Genomic DNA, 18,176 nt, shown 5'->3' with positions numbered 1-18,176 from the left:
AAAACCAATCCGATGTCTTTACTCCAGAGATCATCCACATCCTTCCTAGGGCAGGAAGAGCAGGTGACTGGGACACTGGACATTTGGCAAGCTGGTGGTTTTCCTGCATTGGCATGCTTTGCCGGGGTTTTCATGAAAAGACAATGACCTTTAGAGAAAACAATGACCTTTGCAGAGATCTCTAAACCCTGGCAACTCAGCAGTGAGCTCAGTTCTGAAAGCATTCCTTTTGCCTTTCCCAACAGAGTTGAACAACTGGAAAGAAAGGAAGGAACTTAAAAAAAAAATCACCGAAGTTTTTGGCAAACTTTAGGTGCTCTTTCCCCCACCCTGTAATTAAGGCAGAAGTAAACAGTAAGAGAATATCAAATTGCAGCTTGCTTTGGTAATAGGTGCCCAGGTGGAGCTGCTGCTTGTATGGACCTGTGTCTTGAGACAGAAGGGCAGCCTCTCTGGGGAGCACTTGAACGGGTCCCCAGATCTGACACATCAAGATTAAGACTTGAAAATTTGGAGCTGAGTGATAAGAAAGGGTGAGTCCTCTGGAGCATTATCTGTAAAAAGAAAAAGTTTCTTCCTCCTTTACAGTTACCCTCTCCCCACAAACTCTGAACCCCTTCTCATTTTTGGAGGTCATCTCCTAGATGGTACAGTTTCACCTGGAAGAAGTTGATGGGTTGAAGGAACCCAGAGCACTCTTTGCTGAGTAAAGTGTGTGTGTGAAAACTCTCGGTGAGACTGGCTTGGTCTATGTCCAACTGTATGAGCCCAGACAAGTTGCTTACTTCCCTAAGCTTCAGTTTTCTCAACTCACCAGAGTAGTACTTAGCTTATAGGGTTCCCATGAGGCTAAAATGAAACAGTGTAAAGTGTCTGTCCCTTAAGATCCCCTCAGCCATTGATACTACATGTCTTAATAGTTCTTTCTTTTTATTGTTGAGTAATACTCCATGGTATGACTCTACCACATTTTATCCATTCAGCTGTTGATGTTTGGGTTGCTCTTATTTTTTGGCTATTACAAATAAAGCTGTTACTATTTGTGTGTAGGTCTTGTATGGACATAGTTTCCCTTTTCTCTGGGGTAAATACTTAGGAATAGAATGGCTAGATCCTATGGTCAGTGTATGTATAATTTTTTGAATAAACTGTCAAACTGTTTTCTGAAGTGATTGCATCATTTTATAGTCTCACCAGCAGTGTATGAGAGTTCCAGTTCCTCCACACCCTAGCCAACACTTGGTATGGTCAGACTTTGTAATTTTATCCATTCTAATAGATGTGTAGTGGTAGGTGATTCACATTTACTTTGGGTTGCAGTGAGGATACTTAGGTGAATGTTTTGTGCAAGAATACTATTCATTTATTGTGTAGCGCATAGAACTCAAGGTACTTTCCCATTTGATTTTGTTTGCTTGTTTTCCTTATTAGTTAAAAGATTTTGAAATTAAATGATTTTATTTCTTTAAATAAATTATTGACTGCCTCAAAGTCACCTGGTTCCCTTTCCCAGGGGCAACTGCTGTTACTGATTTGTTGCGTATTTTTCCAAAGCTAACCTATGTGAATATAAGCAAAATATAGCACACATGTGTAAGCAGTTTTTTGAATGAGTTGTAGTTGGAGGGTATAAACAAGTAACTTTATTTCTGCTCATCACCAACTCTTGAAATTTACTCTGTTGTTTCCTTGCCTGCCCACGGATGAATTCTCTGATACATCCTTTAGTTTTTTTAGTCACTTTCAGGTATTAATAGACTGTCTCACTTTCATTTAAAGAGTGTGGATTAAAATCAAAACATCATTCTCTCTTCCCAATGGAAACATCTCCCCCTAGCTAGCTGGGACTTGGCTCTGGCTCAGATGTGCTTTGGGGCTTAGCTTGCCTTCCCACATTTCCCAGCCTTGCTCTTCTGCTGCTCCTCTACACTCACCCTGTTTTCTCGGCTCTTCCAGGGTTGGTGGGCTGGGGGGGGAGGGGTTGCCTCTGCAACTTTCTTTATAGGAACACCCTTGGGCTACTGTAGTCTCTTCCCCCGAAAGTATAGAAATCTATGTGTTCCTGGTAGTCTGGAAGTTTATGTCTTCCTCCTTTCCCTCACAGCTAGTGAGTGACTGGAACAGGAGAACAAAAGCCTTATTACTCCCTTGGTACAAGAGGGGACAAACTCTTGAGATGTAATTTATGCTCCAGAGTTCCCTTCAAGATCAGCATGAGGCTGAGACTATGCTGAAAATCGTATCCTCCCTCGGCGGCTTCTCTTTCCCTTTCCTATCTACCCCTTCCCCACCCTTACCAGATTCTCTGAGGGTACTTCCTTAATAAATCACTTACTTGCACATGAACCCTCATTTTAGAGTCTGCTTCTCCGTAATCCAGCCTAAGACAACAGATGTCCAAACACTGACACTCTCCTGGGACACTGTTGTAAGTTCCTTAGAGTTCCCTCATTGAGGCCCTCTGACCACAGTTTTCTTGTCAGGGCTGAGGTCTGATGGGAAATAGTTACTTACAACTTTCCCCTTGTGTCCTGGCTTCCAGGGTCCACCCCTTGGATTTGTGGTTGGGGTCTTTAATTCTGACTGTACAAGAGCCAAACACAATTGTACTGAAGTCACCACATATCGTCCCTTCTCCTTTACCTTAAACATGTTATTAATTTTATCACATATACATTCCCAGGATTTATAACATTTACCTTCTGTTGTGTAAATAAATACCCATATTTGTTCTAGTTATTCTCCTTTGGTTGACTGGATGAAATACACAAAATAACCAGCAGTTCTTTTAATGAAGCCTTTCAGTTCTTGTGGTTAAATAATACTTTGTTTCTAGTAGCTTCCACAAGTGAAAAACTATAGCCACTGAACTCCTGCATTTGCAGAAGCATTTACCTATTGTTTTTATTGTTGAGTAGTACTCCATGGTATGACTCTATCACATTTTATCCATTCAGCTGTTGATTTGATGTTTGGGTTGCTCTTATTTTTTGGCTATTACAAATAAAGCTGTTACTATTTGTGTGTAGGTCTTGTATGGACATTGTATTGGTGGATAATAAAATTCTTGGGTCACACTTTCTTTTCTTGAGGACTTTGTTGGCATTGCTTTACTGTTTTCTAGCACTGGTTTTTTTTCACCCTCTTTAAGTGTCTTGGTATTTTTTTTCAGGATACTAAAAGGATTCTTTTTCATCTTTGAAGTTGAACAATTGTTCTGATATTTTTTTCCTAGGGATGAGATGTATCTTTTAATTTTTTTTTAAATTTTATTATGTTATGTTAGTCACCATACAATACATCATTAGTTTTTGATGTAGTGATCCACGATCCATTGTTTCTTTTAATTTTAATTTGTAGATCAATCTTTCTTTTGGGAAAAATATATAGCTTTTATACCTGAGGACTCAATTTTATTATCCAAACCATTGCAGTCCTGGGATTGGCTGATAGAGCTGCATTTGAAGAAGAGCTCGATTTGGTCTAACTCTGTAGAGAATGACAAAATTCCCCTGCAAGAACTAACTTGTCCTAGGAGGATGCTACCTGAGATAGTGAGTAGAAGTCACTTTGAATTGTATCTTTAAATATTTTTCTATTCCATTATTTGGATTTTCTTCTTCAGGAATGTCGCTTTCATTCATGTTTTCTTAGTTTCTTCCATATTTATCATCTTCTTCTCTGAACTTTTTTTTAACCATTTTTTTACTTCCATTTTATTTTACTCACTTTTCTAACCACATCCTCCTGTGTTTTACTATATCTGTGTCAGGGTTTTCTCCTTATTGCTGCATTTAATGTAAACTTCATTTTTGTGATACTATAATTTTTTTTCTACTTCATTTCTAAATTCTTCCAGTACTTGTTTCATCTACTTCTGTCTTTTCATATTTCCTCTCAGTGCTTGTATCTCTATTCCCATGTTTTTTGTTTACAAAGGGGCAACCCTGGATATTTTCTCTGCTAAGGAGCATATCACTATATTATCTCTGCTCTCTGCCAGTTCCCAGGAGCTCCCATAATAATTGAACTTTCCTAGGATGTTGGATTTCAGTTCTACTTGGGAGGAAACAAGGACCAGTGGGCTTGAGAATTAGACAGATTTTTATTCAAATCCTGACTCTGCTACTTAAAAGTTGGGTTATCATGAAGAGACTGGTCTTTCTGAGCTTTAGTCACCTCATTTGTAAGGCAGATATGATGTTACCTCATAGTGTTTGTAAGAGGATTAGATGAAGTAAAGCAAAGGGTCTAGCTCAGTGTCTGACTTACAGAACTTACTTACTAAATATTCTTTCTGTTTTATTTTCCTAATTAAACTGATAGGTAGGTGTAAACAATATGACCATAGTAAGAAGAGACTTTGTCTTAAGTGCTATTTAACCTGTGGCTTTAAAGCACCCACCACAATGATGATATTAGAAAATATATATCCAGGGGCACCTGGGTGTCTCAGTCATTAAGTGTCTGCCTTTGGCTCAGGTCGTGATCCCAGGGTCCTGGGATTGAGCCCCACATCTGGCTCCCTGCTCTGCCGGGAAGCCTGCTTCTCCCTCTCCTACTCCCCCTGCTTGTGTTCCCTCTCTTGCTATGTCTCTCTCTGTCAAATAAATAAAATCTTAAAAAAAAAAAAAGAAAGAAAAGAAAATATATATCAAAGGCTTTCCTTTTTTTTAATTTTTAATTTTTATTTTAGAGAGAGAGAGCACGCACTTGTGTGCGAGTGGTGGGGGAGGGGCAAAGGGAGAGGGAGAGAGGGAATCTTAGGCAGGCTCCACACCTAGCGGGGAGACCCATGTAGGGCTTGATCTCACGACTCTAAGATCATGACCTGAGCCAAAATCAAGAGTGGAATGCTTAACTGACTGAGCCACCCAGGTGCCCCTATTGAAAGCTTTCTATATTCTAGGAATTTTGCTAAGTTTATTACACATATTACTAATTTAATTGTATGAGGTATGCCATATCATTATATCTATTTTATAGTTGAGGAAATTGAGCCATGAGTTAACTTCTTGCTTAAGGTAGTAAGTAACAGATCCACAACTTGGTCCAAACTGTAACTTCACTGGCCATATATTAATCACTAAAAAATACTGTTTATGCAATGTGATCCTTCCCTGTGCTAGGAGAAGCAAAAATGTGTGAGTTGTCATGCTTGGCCTTGGGAAGCTCACAGCACATGTGTATATACACGTTATGTAAACAGATTCATAAAAATACAACTATGTTCACAGGCCTAGCACTTCAAGTAAGGATTCTCATTTGCAGTTAGATAGAATGAGATTTGAGATAGTACTTAGAGGATGCTTTCTTCCCTAGTGATTAGAGCCTTGAACTAGAATTTCTCATCCTTGTCCCTCTATTTTTAGGTGACCTAGTAAAAGTGAGTGAATTCTAAAACACTTAGGTTATTGGGTTTTATCAGAATGTGGATATGTTAAAAATGTACCCACAATTGGTTCTTATCAGGTATGGTAAGACACACAGACCCAGAAATGTTTGTTACAGAGGAAGAATTTTATACTTACAGATCCTTAGAAACACAAGGCATAGCATACCAGGCCATGCAAGGCCATACAGGGAAACAACAGGATTAATTAGGAGGCAGAGAGGGCTCAGAACCTTTACTGGGATTTTGGTGGGAAGAAATGGGTGAAACAGGGAAGGTGCCCTAAGTTTAGGATTGAATAATTTGTATAATTTGGGTGGGATCAGGGTTATAAATGTGGTTCCTAGTTGTCTGGTACCTGGCCCTGGGGTGACTTAAGGCAAGGGGATCATTGGCTTGGTGTTTGAGAATTTGATGAAGAAGATGGTTGGGAGTATGGACTCTGGATTGGTTGGTTTGTTCATTAAAGGCTCACTCCCAGGAAAGGAATGTGTTATCTCTAGGAATTAGTTAGTCCTGGGAGGGACAGTCTTAACTAAGATCAGCACCCGAAATGCCAGAGTATCAAGATTATAGAAAATAAGAAAGTGTAGTCCATACAGTGGGTATCTATGCTTGTGTATGTATATGTATGCATGCTGTAAAGAAATGGTTGGTTTTTCATGCCTCTCTTAGAGGGGAGTGATAGGAAGGTAAGTGGAGGGGAAAATTGGATAGGTAATGAGGACCCCATAAAATAGGCTATGCTATGCCATTTTTCAAAATAGTTTTTCATTTGGAAAATGGGGGCAAGTGTTATCTGACTGAGTTGTTAAGGAAATTCCTATAAGTACCCAGAAAATTAATGTTGTGCTCAGAAGGAACTATAGAAAAGCAACACAGTATTTTAATTCATTGTTTGGTGTGGGCTGGCTCTAAGTTGTTCTAGAAATGAGTTTTGCACTTCGACAGTTTTTTGGTGCATGCAGCATACACAAACAAAGCCAAAGTGAAAAAGTACAGCATCTTAAGAACTGTATCATTTGGATTTCTTCAGACTAAACAAAGAGTTTCAAATATGGCCTGATAAAAAGATTTTTCTGAACCTCCCTGTCCCTCACCCAACCTTCCAAGTAGAGAACTGAATTTGCAATACAGTGTGAGTCTTGGATCAAGGGCCTTAAACTGTTTCTATTCATGGTACATGTCTTGGTTTTGGGCAGAGTGTGAGAACTCAAACATATCATGGAACAGGTTTGTTGGAATTCAGACAATGAGTGTTTCCTCTAGATTACAATAGATTCTTTCCATAAAAAATATTTTTCTGGGCCAGTAGTTCTGTAATTTATTAGCTTCAAGGACCTACAAAGTCAAGTGGAGATAAACTTTGGTTGGGAGAAAATAAGTAGGAGTTTTTAGATGATGCAGACCACAGCCATTTGGGGAGCTATCATTTGCCATTGTTGTGGGGAATCCACCAACAGGGCAGTACGAATGTCTTCTGAAGCAGCACCTTTCTGCTCTCCCTTTGCGACCTCCCAGTCTTATCTCCTGCAAGCCACTGTAAGTGGGAAATTGTAAACACATATTTATCTGGCTGCTATTGAGTCACTTGTGCCTTCTTTTTAGTACTGAGCCAGCTGAGTTCCTAAGATCTATTTTATTGCTTTTCCTTTCAGCAGCCTAAAGAACCAGTGAAGATGTCTTCACTTCAGAAGGCTTGACCTTAGTAAAGTTACCACTATTTTTTCATGTACATGTAGAAGCACTGGGTACTCTGAGTGGGAGCAGGACTCTGCTCTGGAGGCTGCTTCCCTGGAGTTGGCCTTGAGTTTCCTCAGCAGTAAATTCTGCTGGATATGCATTGAAATACTCTATAGCCAAGCTTCTTGCTCTGTTTCTTTTGGTTCAGAGCTTGACTTGGTCACCACAGTTCTGTGTATAACAAGCAGGCTACACAGGGAATCCTTGTGGAAATATTACCTCTTTGGTTGGTTTTCTCCTTTGTCTTCCTAGTTTCACTCCATCTCTTCCATTTTTTCCTTCTTTTCTACCTTTACCCTTTCCTTCTTCTACCCTCTCCTCTGTAGATATAATTAAGCATCTGCTGGGTGCTAAAGAAGACCCAGAGATAAATAAGACAAAGTTCTTGCTATTGAGATACTCAATATAAAGGAGATCTTTATAACAAATAATGATAACATAATATGCATTCAGAGTACAGATACCATCATGCATGCCCCTGTTCCTTGTCCCCTATTTTTGTTAGTCACCATGTCTTTCCAGACTTTAAGGGTTCCTCAGGTCTCCATCGTGGTCTTTCCCTTTTCTTACTCTACATACTCTTCCTTGGAGATGTGATCTAGTCCTATTACTTCAACCTTAACTGTATGCTAGTATCTCTGAAGTCTGCCTCTCCAACCCACACTAGTCCCCACTTTGCTGCAGATTCATAGAGTCAGCACTCAACTCAGGGACTGAGACACAGAGGAAGAGCATCAGCATGGCCAAAGGAATACAGGAAGATGGTAAAGAGGAAGTCCATATTCAGTTGGTTTTATATGGACTTCTAGTAATGTAGATGGAGGAATTCAGGTGCCACATACCTGTTGGCTCACAATTACAGTAATTAATAGTAAACTTAGGTTTACACTTCAGGACTCTGGAAATTCTTTGTCAAGAATTCAGGTAAATTCAGGGCCCTTGGGAAGAGTAGAGCCCTTTGTTTCTGGAGTCCAGATATTGGCAGGATTGTTTGGATTTGACCATAGCTAGTGGATGGAAGGTTTCAGTGGCTCCAATTATATTGAAAAAGCTGATAGTACCTCCTCTTCTGTCTTTACTGAGCCCAATTTGCTTGAAAGACAAACACCCCTTGGCTTGTTTCATTCTGTGAGACACAGCTTTCTGAAGTGAGAAAGGCACTACTTTTTCAGATGATAGACTAAGAATTCCTAACACCAAAGGCACCCATATGTTTGGCATTAATTACTTGAGGACTGACTTGTAGAGAGAATGTTGTAACTTGATTTTCTCCCCCCAGTGTTCAGTTTTTCCAAGATAAATGCAAATTTTCCTGAATGTTATTTCTCAACCAACTGGGCCATGTCAGCTTAATCCTAATCCTGTTTAAGGTAATGTAGAAAATTCGCCTTTAAAATTATTAATCTCTTGGTAGTGGGATAATAGGTGATTATATTTTCCTCTTTATATTCTTCCATGTTTCCCTGAACTCTTTGATTAATTGATATTAGTTTATTAACAGGAAAATTTATAAATTTTATTTTAAAAAACTAAAAAGGTTCATTCATAGAGTGATGGTGAGATACATGGTTTAAATGTGCATATGTAGTCATTGTTAGAGGAATGATAACACTAGAATGAGATTGGGTGGGTTTCTCTCCTTTTTAAAAAAAAATTCACAAAAGGTCTTGTTTCCTTTAAAGAATAGCTTGGGAGGTTTTCACATATCTATACTGCTGCCATTGCTTACCACACTTTTTTTTTTTTTTAAGATTTATTTATTTATTTATTTTAGAGAGGGGAGGGAGGGGAAGAGGGAGAGAGAGAATCCCAAGCAGGCTCCCTACTGAGCATGGAGTCCATTGTGGGGCTCAGTCTCACAACCCTGAGATCATGACCTGAGCCTAAATCAAGAGTCTGACACTTAACCGACTGAACCACTCAGGTGCCCCCACATTTGTTTTTTAATTTTTTTTAAAGATTTTATTTATTTATTTGACAGAGAGAGAGCACAAGTAGGCAGAGAGGCAGGCAGAGGGAGAGGGAGAAGCAGGCTCTCCGCTGAGTAGGGAGCCCAATGTGGGGCTCGATCCCAGGACCCTGGGATCATGACCTGAGCCAAAGGCAGCTGCTCAACCAACTGAGCCACCTAGGCGCCCCAACACCTTTTTTTTTAAATTACACTTTTGAACCGTGGATATTTTAAAATTGCCTCAGTTATAGTGTATCATCCTCTTTAATGGTGGTTTTGATTTTGATTATAAGCTGGGTCAACATCTTTCTTAATTAAAGAAAGTTGTAATTATAAAATAATGAGTTTCATCTTATCTGTCACTGTATTACACTTGATCTTAGCCAAAAGGCCAAGAAGCGATTATTATCTGTCCCTGTATTATGTGCCACTGACAAACTAGCTCTAGGAAGAATTTCAAAGAGGAGTTTTTGTTGGAATAAGTATCTTCCTAGGTATTATTTTAAAGGAATCAATATTCATTTAAAGTCGATATGTGTTTATTTAATCTCCTACTTTTACTAACTCTAGGGTATTCTGTCTATGTGCATACTTCTGTTTATATTATAAACTGATTTAAACAATCATGTGTATGAGTGCTTGCTCCTAAAAGTCTTAAACAGCAAAGTGCGTCATTATAAAAATGCCACAAATACATAATATTTTAAAAGTCATTGGTATTTCTGGTGTAAGGTTATAAATGTTGAAGGTAAGAGAAGGTATCAGCATCCTTAGAAGTTGAGGATAATGAGACTGTGAACAAAGAACAATGGAATGGGATTCACCCACGTTTTATACATAACATTGTTTCTCTACATTAAAGCTTATAATTCCTAAAACAAACCTTGGTTGTTGGCTCATTTAGAAAAAAAAATGAGTACAATCTTTGGTGAACACCAATGAGATGCTGATTGTGCCTTTGACAATGGATTCTGGTCTAATTCTGTTTCAAAGAATAGGAACTTGGAAGATATTTAGGAGAATTTCCCTGAAAACTTTGGTACCAAATACCCTCAGCTGGCACAGACTCTGGAGACGCACCAAGCCACCTCCCCACCTCATATTCCCATGTGCTTGGAAAACCTGTCTTACTAACCTCCCTTCCTTTATCTACAATGCTGGCTCTGACTCCACCCTCAACTAGACAACTACCCTAGATGCCATCAGTCCCTTGGTACTCCTTGGGGAAGAAATGATTCCTGTTGAGTTATCTCAACTCCTTTGAAGGTGGTTTGGCAACCTTCTGTTTGTCAAGATTAGCCCCCTCTCTTAATCCCTCATCACATGTTTTGTCAAGCACGCTCATGAGAAAAAGGACAAGGGATTAAATGGAGGCAAGGCGCTCCCATCTCTGCACTCACTCACCTGTCTGTATGTAAGGCACCCGCCCCTGAATTTCTAGTTGAACCAGAAGTTTGTGTATATGATTAGGAGTTGGCTCTCATCTGGTTCCACTCACAAGCCCAGGCTGCCTGCCCTGAGCCAATCACTGGGGCAAGTGTACTCTAGGGATAAAGTAGTTAGTTCTTTCTGCAGCTGTGGCTCCTCAAATCCAGTTCTGCTCTATAGAGGACATAGTGAATGCTGCATTAATAGCAGTTGAATAAGTGAATTACTTAGTAATTCCCAGCAGGGAAAGATAGGATGATATACTTCTCTGAACAGGACATGGTAGAATATTGAAGTTTATCTGGGTGTTCCGTGGAAGTGGAGTAGGAGGTTCTGCCTAATTAGAAAAAAGCATTTTCAGTATTTTAATTTTGTTCAGTGTTTATTGAGGTGTAATTTCCACATTACAAAATGCAGACTTAAGTGTACAGGTCAAAGACTTTTTTTTTTACATATTTATATACTAATATGGCTATCACCTAGATCAGAATCTAAAACATTTCCATCACTCCAGAAAGTTACCTCATGCCCCTGTCCACTCAATAGTTTCCCACCTCCCCACCAATGTAATATTTATTCTTACTTCTATCTCCATGGACTAGTTTTGCCTATTCTTGAAAGTCATGTAAAATTCTAAAGTTGTACTTTTTAGTGTCTTTTACTCAACATAATTAAAAAAAATATATATCCATGTTGTTGTAGTCCAATGAGTTTCTTTTCACTGCTGTATGCTCTTCCACACATGGAAGGTAGTCCCATTATAATATTATAATTTATTTATCCATTCTTCTCTTGATAAGACATTTGTTTTTGTTTTTGTAGTATTAGGTATGATCTGGAAAGAGAATTGAAAGACCCAAGAAAAACTGAATTGCTCTCTGAAATCAAGTGACAAAGTCTCCCTGGTGCTATGAGGAGTGAAGAAAATGGGGTATTCATAACCTGGGGTGAATTGGGAAGATAAACAACAGCCCCAGGGCCATTAGGAACCAGAAGACAGCAAGAGGTGGGCTGTGAGTTAGATGGACTTGAGTGTGGGGCCACCTTTCTTTGCTCTAAGAGGAAAGTGACCCTAAGAGTTGAGGTGGTGTCTAATCCCTTTAAAAGTTAGTTAAGGAGTCTATTAGAGGGCAGAGAGTTGGGTTATATTTGAAAAACAAACAGGAAAAAAGCCCTTTTGTTTTTGTAATATAAATACTGGAGAAGACTTTTGTAGCACCAGCTCCTTCCCTTATGTTAGGATCTTTCTGTGAACCCTATCACCATGTTAAAATAAGTAATAGTTCAGTCAGAATGATCCATTAACTCTAATTAGACTCTTTGAAATTTGTCTGGGTTTGTATAAGTCTACTGAAATCATACAATATACTTCTCAGATGTTAGTATTTTCTTGGAAAACCTTGGAAAATAATATGGTAGGCTCTTTCTAAAATGGTTCCCAATGATCCCTACCTCCTTGTATTCACTCCCTTGTGTAATTCCTTCCCCTTGTTTGTAGGCTGGGACTAGTGACTTACTCCTAAGGAATAGAAAATGGGAAAAGTGATGGGCTGTCACATCCAATAATAGGTTATCAGAGTCTGTGAATTCCGTTTTGCTTGCACTTTCCCTCATGTTGGCACTCTCTCTTGCCCTTTTACTTGCTGTTTCTGATGAAGCAAGCTGCCCTGTTCTTAGCTGGCTTATTGAGAAGCTCATGTGGCAAAGAACTGAGGGCCATCTTACTGAGAAACAGGACTTCAGTCCAGCAGCCCATGAAGAGCTAAATCTTGCCAATTCAGTACCTTGACTGAGCTTGGAAGTGGATCCTTCCCCCCATTTATCAGTAAGATAACTGCAGTTCCAGCTGACACCTCGACTGTAGCCTTCTGCAAGATCTAGAGCCAGGAGACCCAGCCAAGCCTTCCCCAGATTCCTGATCTGCAGAAACTGGATTAATTACACAACAACAGATAATTAAGACAAATGATGATATTAATGACCAGCATCCATGAGTGTTAACTACTTGTCAGGTACTGTGCTAAGTGTTGTATATGTGATTTCTCTTTTCATCTTCATGACCATCCAATGAAGAGGAACTGAATTTTGTCCTAGCAATAGAAAATTAGGAAAGGAGCAACAATTCCTGGTGGGGGATGGGGAGAAAGAGGCTGACTCTTATTTTAGCTTTTATGTCAGCATATCAAACTGTGAGGATGAAAACAAATCACGCTCTCCTAGAGAGAATATTATGTTGGAATGATCTCAAATATGTCTCAGTTGGGACCTCCAAGAAAAAAGGAAGTCATACTTAAAATATTGTGATGTAAAACAGTTATTGTGAAAATAGCTATATTGCTTTGAAAAAGAATCATTTTGGAAATAGCTTTTATCTCTTAATATAACAATAGTTGTTATTACATGCTTAGTATAATAAAAACATGAATGCAACAATTGAGAGAATTATAGAATGAATATCAACCCTATCTCACCCAATGACAATAACCAGATTCATAGTTTTTACTGTTTTGTCTCTTAATTACAGATAGCTTTTTCACATCAGTAACTAGGTTGACATCATTGTTTGTAGTATTCCACTATATGTATGTTTCATCATTTATTCGAAATAATCCCCTGGATATTTAAGTTGCTTCCAGTTTTCTGTAATAACTCCATGAGAGATAACTTTATACAGACATCTTGTGCATTTGTCTCATGATTTCTTTAGAATAAATATCTAGATGTGAAAGAGTTGGGTCAAAGGGTTTACATATTTTAGATTTTTATGGGTCTTGCCAAATTGCCCTTCAGTAAGGTTATACCAAAAGTAATCCCACCAACAGTTAATGAGAGTGCCCACTTCCTACACCCTTGCCAACAAAGGGTATTAGCATTCTTTTAAACCCTTTCCCATCTGATAAGTGAAAAATAGCTTCTTGTTGTTTTACTTTACACTCCTTTAATTCCTGGGAGATCAGGGGCGGCTGGGAGGCTCAGTGGATTAAGTGTCTGCCTTTGGCTCAGGTCATGATCTCAAGATCCTGGGATCCAGCCCTGAGCCCTGTTATTAGGCTCCTGCTCAGTGGGGAGTCTGCTTCTCCCTCTCCCTCTGACCCTCCTCACCACTCATTCTCTCTCTCTCTCTCAGATAAATAAATAAAAACTTAAAAAAAAATTCCTAGGGAGATAGGCATTCTTCTTATTGGTCATCTTTGTTTCTTCTCTTACTAATTATCTTTCTATGCCATTTGACCATTCTTGCCATTGTATTGTTTATAATCTTTGTACTAAAAACTTATAAATGCAGGAATTTGACACTTTCTCTTTTCTGTTTGCTACATTTTACCCCACTTTGTAATCTGTCTTTCAACTGTGCTTTATTTGTTTGGTTTCTTGCTCTGTTGACATTTCGGATTTTTATGTCATCAATTCTATCCATCTTTGTATTTATACTTTCTGACCTTGCTATGCCTGGAAAGACCTTATTCTTCTGGCCAGATAAAATTTTACAAAGTATGAATGGCCATGAGGAACTAATATTTTGAGGCAGATTTGGAAAGCAAAATATGAAAGGCAATAAATTATAAAAATACTCTTCACTCTTAGAGGCTTTATGTTTCTCCCAGGGGCTCTTTCACTTGCTGTAACTCTGATTAATGATATTAAAGAAAACATCTCAAGAATTTTCATACATGTTGATTAGAATACACATTCCTGCCAAAAATCTAATGTTGTCCCTTGACTATATTCTTTAATTATAACAATAAAGTAAATAGGTTGTAAATATATTGGTTTATCCCATTGTTATTCTAATAACAGAACTGTATCCAAAATGACTTATATTTATATTGTGTTCAGTACTTCACAGTTATTTCACATGTACCATTTTGTTTAGTCTTCACAGCAACAATAGTTAACTATTGTTATCTTCCCTTTACTGATGAGGATACCAATCTCAGAGTGGCTAAATGATTTGGCCAATGTCACACAGTTGAATGAAGGCAGAGTCAGGGCTCAAACTCATGCCTTTTAAACAAAAACCCACTGTTCCTCCCAGTTATTAAAATAATAATTATGATCTTCTTAGCTGCTAAACAAAGTCAATGGGAAGTTCAGAATTTGGTTGCCCTTCTGGAATTTCAGCAACTTTGATCTTATACAAGGAGCTACTTGGGTTTTAACCTCAATTTAAGTGGATTACTATTTGTTAGGCTGATTGCTTTCTTCTGAGTTAAGACTGTCCATAATGCAGGGCAGCAACATCTCATTTGATGGAAACACATCTTTTTTTTAAATTTTATTTTATTTTATTATGTTATGTTAATCACAATACATTACATCATTAGTTTTTTTTTAAAGATTTTTTTTATTTATTTGACAGAGAGAGAGAGAGATCACAAGTAGGCAGACAGGCAGGCAGAGGGAGAGGGAGAAGCAGGCTCCCCGCTGAGCACAGAGCCCGACATGGGACTCGATCCCAGGACCCTAGGATCAGCACCTGAGCCAAAGGCAGCCGCTTAACCGACTGAGCCACCCAGGTGCCCCACATCATTAGTTTTTGATGTAGTGTTCCATGATTCATTGTTTGCATATAACACCCAGTCCTCCATTCAATACGTGCCCTCTTTAAAACCCATCACCAGACTAACCCATCCCCCCACTCCCTCCCCTCTAGAACCCTCAGTTTGTTTCTCAGAGTCCATAGTCTCTTATGGTTCATCTCCCCCTCCAATTTTCCCCCCTTCATTTTTCCCTTCCTACTATCTTTTTCTTTTTTTTTAAACATATAAGGAAACACATATTCTTTAGTCAATGATTATCTACGAGTAAATTGTGAAGCTGCTTCAGTAGTAGTAGAATAGGTTGGTAAGCATTTCTTCTATAAATGATATGGAAAGACCTCTTCTGGCAAGACCAAAAGTGGTATATGGTTTTACAGGTGAAGCACTTGCCTTTATGGACTCAAAGTGTTAGAAAACATACAAGTCTTTGGTCTGAACACATGGCTTCCCATATGGCCAGTTTTGCCTGGCTTTCTCCCTTTCCCCTCCCCTCCTTCATCTCCTTTCCCCTTCCTTTTTTACCCACTCATGTGTTTGTTCAGTGCACATATATTGAGCATCCACTAAGTGCCAGGCATCTTGATTGTTGTAGGAGAAAAGAGATGGGTAACATGCCTTCTCTGTTCTTGAAGAATGAAGCAGAGAAGCCAAAAATGACATAACCTGCGAGTCCAGTCTTGCAGGTATTGGGTCTGTTGATGTTATCCACATCAGTGGCCTAAAGTTCAACAATCCTAAACCTCTGTTTGTCCCGCAGAGTAGGAATTCCAGCCTTCCCCAGTTTTCCTCCCCCACAGATGCCCAAGAATCACCAAGGTATTTATTGTAGCAAAAGGGTTAGATAGTACTAGATACTCTCATTCGGGGGGTGGGGGTGGGAAGCTGGAACAGATAGCCATCCAATTCTGCTTTCTCTGTTTTCCTCATTGATAGAGGAGCAACCTTCCTCACAGTCCTCACCTCGGGGAGCAGAAACTTTGTTCTTTTCACCAATTCACTCCAGCAGGACAGAACTGGCACACAGACCCGGAAGCACATTGGGCCAGCTCCCTGCCTAACCCCAGTGGCCAGGATCAGCTCAGCCCCATCTAGTGGAACAAGTTCAGAGCTTCCAAGGGTGAGTGTTTAACCCAATTTCCTCAGTCCCTAAGAAATCCACCCCCGCCCCCGGTTTGCCTCTTCCTACCCCAGAAGTGACCTCCTCTCTGATGAAGGACACCAGCAGCACATCTTCCTTTAGAGTGGTCTACCTCTTCTATCCCAGGGGTGTGGTACCTCCTCCACCCAGCAAGCAGGAACAGCATCTTTTGAAATTGGTACCTTTCCCTGCAAGTGTGGATAATTTATTCTTATCCGTGGTCTATGTCTATACTCCAGTACAGCGTGATTCATATAAACAGAAACACAGTGTGTCTTCACAGAAGAGATACTATTTAAGCTGACTCTTAAAGGATGAGTGGGTGTTTCCTCAGGCATACAAGGCAGAGAATGCCACTTGTGACAGAATAATGGGCACATTCCAGGTATACAGGCATAACACAGTCAAGGAGGATGCATAATTCACTGTGACAGGAAATTTGGGTGCATGTGGGAATAGCGGGCAATGGAAGTGGGAAGCTGAGCACAGGCATATGAGAATGCCAGAGAAGGACCTGTGGCTAGTCAGGGTACAGATACGATGGACCCAGAATTTCTCCAGATCCCAAGAGTAGCAACTGGGCCATTTTAAAGTGAAGGGCAGAGGGCAGGAGATTGTATTGAAGAATCCTCATGGTCTTGCTGTCACATCTGAGCTTTGATCCATTGGAACTGCTGTGGCATTATGTCTTTTTCTTTTCCTCACTGGCTGTGTATTCTCCAGCTAGAACTTTGGTTCTCAGTCTTACTGTGGGGCCACTGGATTGAGTGGGGCTACTGAGAGTCACAAAGTTTAGCAATAAAGGTCATATCTTAACCATGCTCAAATGACTTCTCTTTCCCCTGGAATGAAATGCAAAATCCTTACCTGAGTCTTAGGTGATTAGGCACTTGCCTTCCTCTCTGATGCTGATACCATTTTCTGTTATTTCCCTTTTGCTTCTTGTATTCTAGCCATACTTGTCTTCTTGCTGTTCCTCCTGCATGCTGAGCCTGGTTCCACCTTCTAGCCTTTGTACTTTCTATTCCTACTACCATGCTATTCCTGGACCATGTTTCTCCTAGGTGCCCATATGGCTTGCTTACATCATTAGGTTTCTGCTGAAATTCCATCTCCTTGGACTTTCTCTGATCACCCTATCTGAAATAACTCTGTGTCTCTTTAGCTTGCTTTCTTGATTTTGCATGCTGCTTATCATTGCCTGATATTAAATGATGCATTTACTTATTTGTCTTTCCTCTTTTCCTTCAGTAGAATATAATCCCCATGAAGGGAGCAACTTCGTCTGTCTTGGGTGTGCTGTATCCTCAGCTCCTAGAAAAGTACCTAACACATAAGTAGGTGCTCAATAAATATTTGAGGAGTGAATTAGTAAATAGAAGAGTCTAGCCCCCAACCCCTTGAAGAAAAGAACAGGGTGCAGAGTAAAGAGATTTTGGTCATAGGAAGAGAAAACCAAGAGGACGCTCTTTTAGAGCACAGTCTCTCAGCCAAAGAGGCAAAAAATTATCATTTGCAGACTCTGGGAACTTCCCAACCAGTATTGTATAGGCTCCAGGAAGCAGGTCATTGCACAGACCTTTACAAAGTAGCCTTGGGTGTGCTCCACATTAGTTGAAGCATTAGTTTTTGCACTCTGGTTTGTCAAGGCACAAGACCCAAGTGGGAAGATTGCCAGGTCCCATTGTATTCAAGCTGAGATCAGTGCAAGGAGAGATTACGAGCTGTGGATTTAGATGTCCTAACATTTTCTTTTTGGAAGTGTGACTTTTCTCTTGCTCAGACTTTTCTTCGAGGCAGAACTTCCTGAACCATGCAGAATTCCTTGCTTAATCCTGGCTGCTCTTCGTTGGCACCACAGAGCTCTTGGGAGTTTGCCTCTTGCTCATTTACAGGAAAGAACCTGGGGCCACTCTTTCAGTTCACTGCACACTAGCTGCCCTTTCTGGACTTGGGTTTCCCTGCAAGCCCTCTGCACAGCCC

At 39.8% G+C, this 18,176-nt stretch overlaps 1 long non-coding RNA gene and 1 pseudogene across 1 annotated transcript in view; one reads left to right on the top strand and one right to left on the bottom strand.

Moving 5' to 3' along the window:
* The first annotated feature begins 374 nt into the window (after positions 1-374).
* The window catches only part of LOC118016798, a 134,138-nt gene continuing 116,336 nt past the window's right edge, over positions 375-18,176 (top strand). The window contains exon 1 of the long non-coding RNA XR_004680915.1: positions 375-533. This is a non-coding gene — a long non-coding RNA (uncharacterized LOC118016798). The remainder of the gene's footprint in view (positions 534-18,176) is intronic.
* LOC118017251 lies at positions 9,406-9,489 on the bottom strand (annotated as a pseudogene).

This window comes from Mirounga leonina, unplaced genomic scaffold (genome assembly GCF_011800145.1).
Source record: "Mirounga leonina isolate KUSES-001 unplaced genomic scaffold, KU_Mleo_1.0 Mir_168, whole genome shotgun sequence".
Taxonomy (NCBI): Eukaryota; Metazoa; Chordata; class Mammalia; order Carnivora; family Phocidae; genus Mirounga; species Mirounga leonina.
Note: the sequence above shows the minus strand (reverse complement) of the source record. Positions and strands in the feature narration are given on the sequence as shown.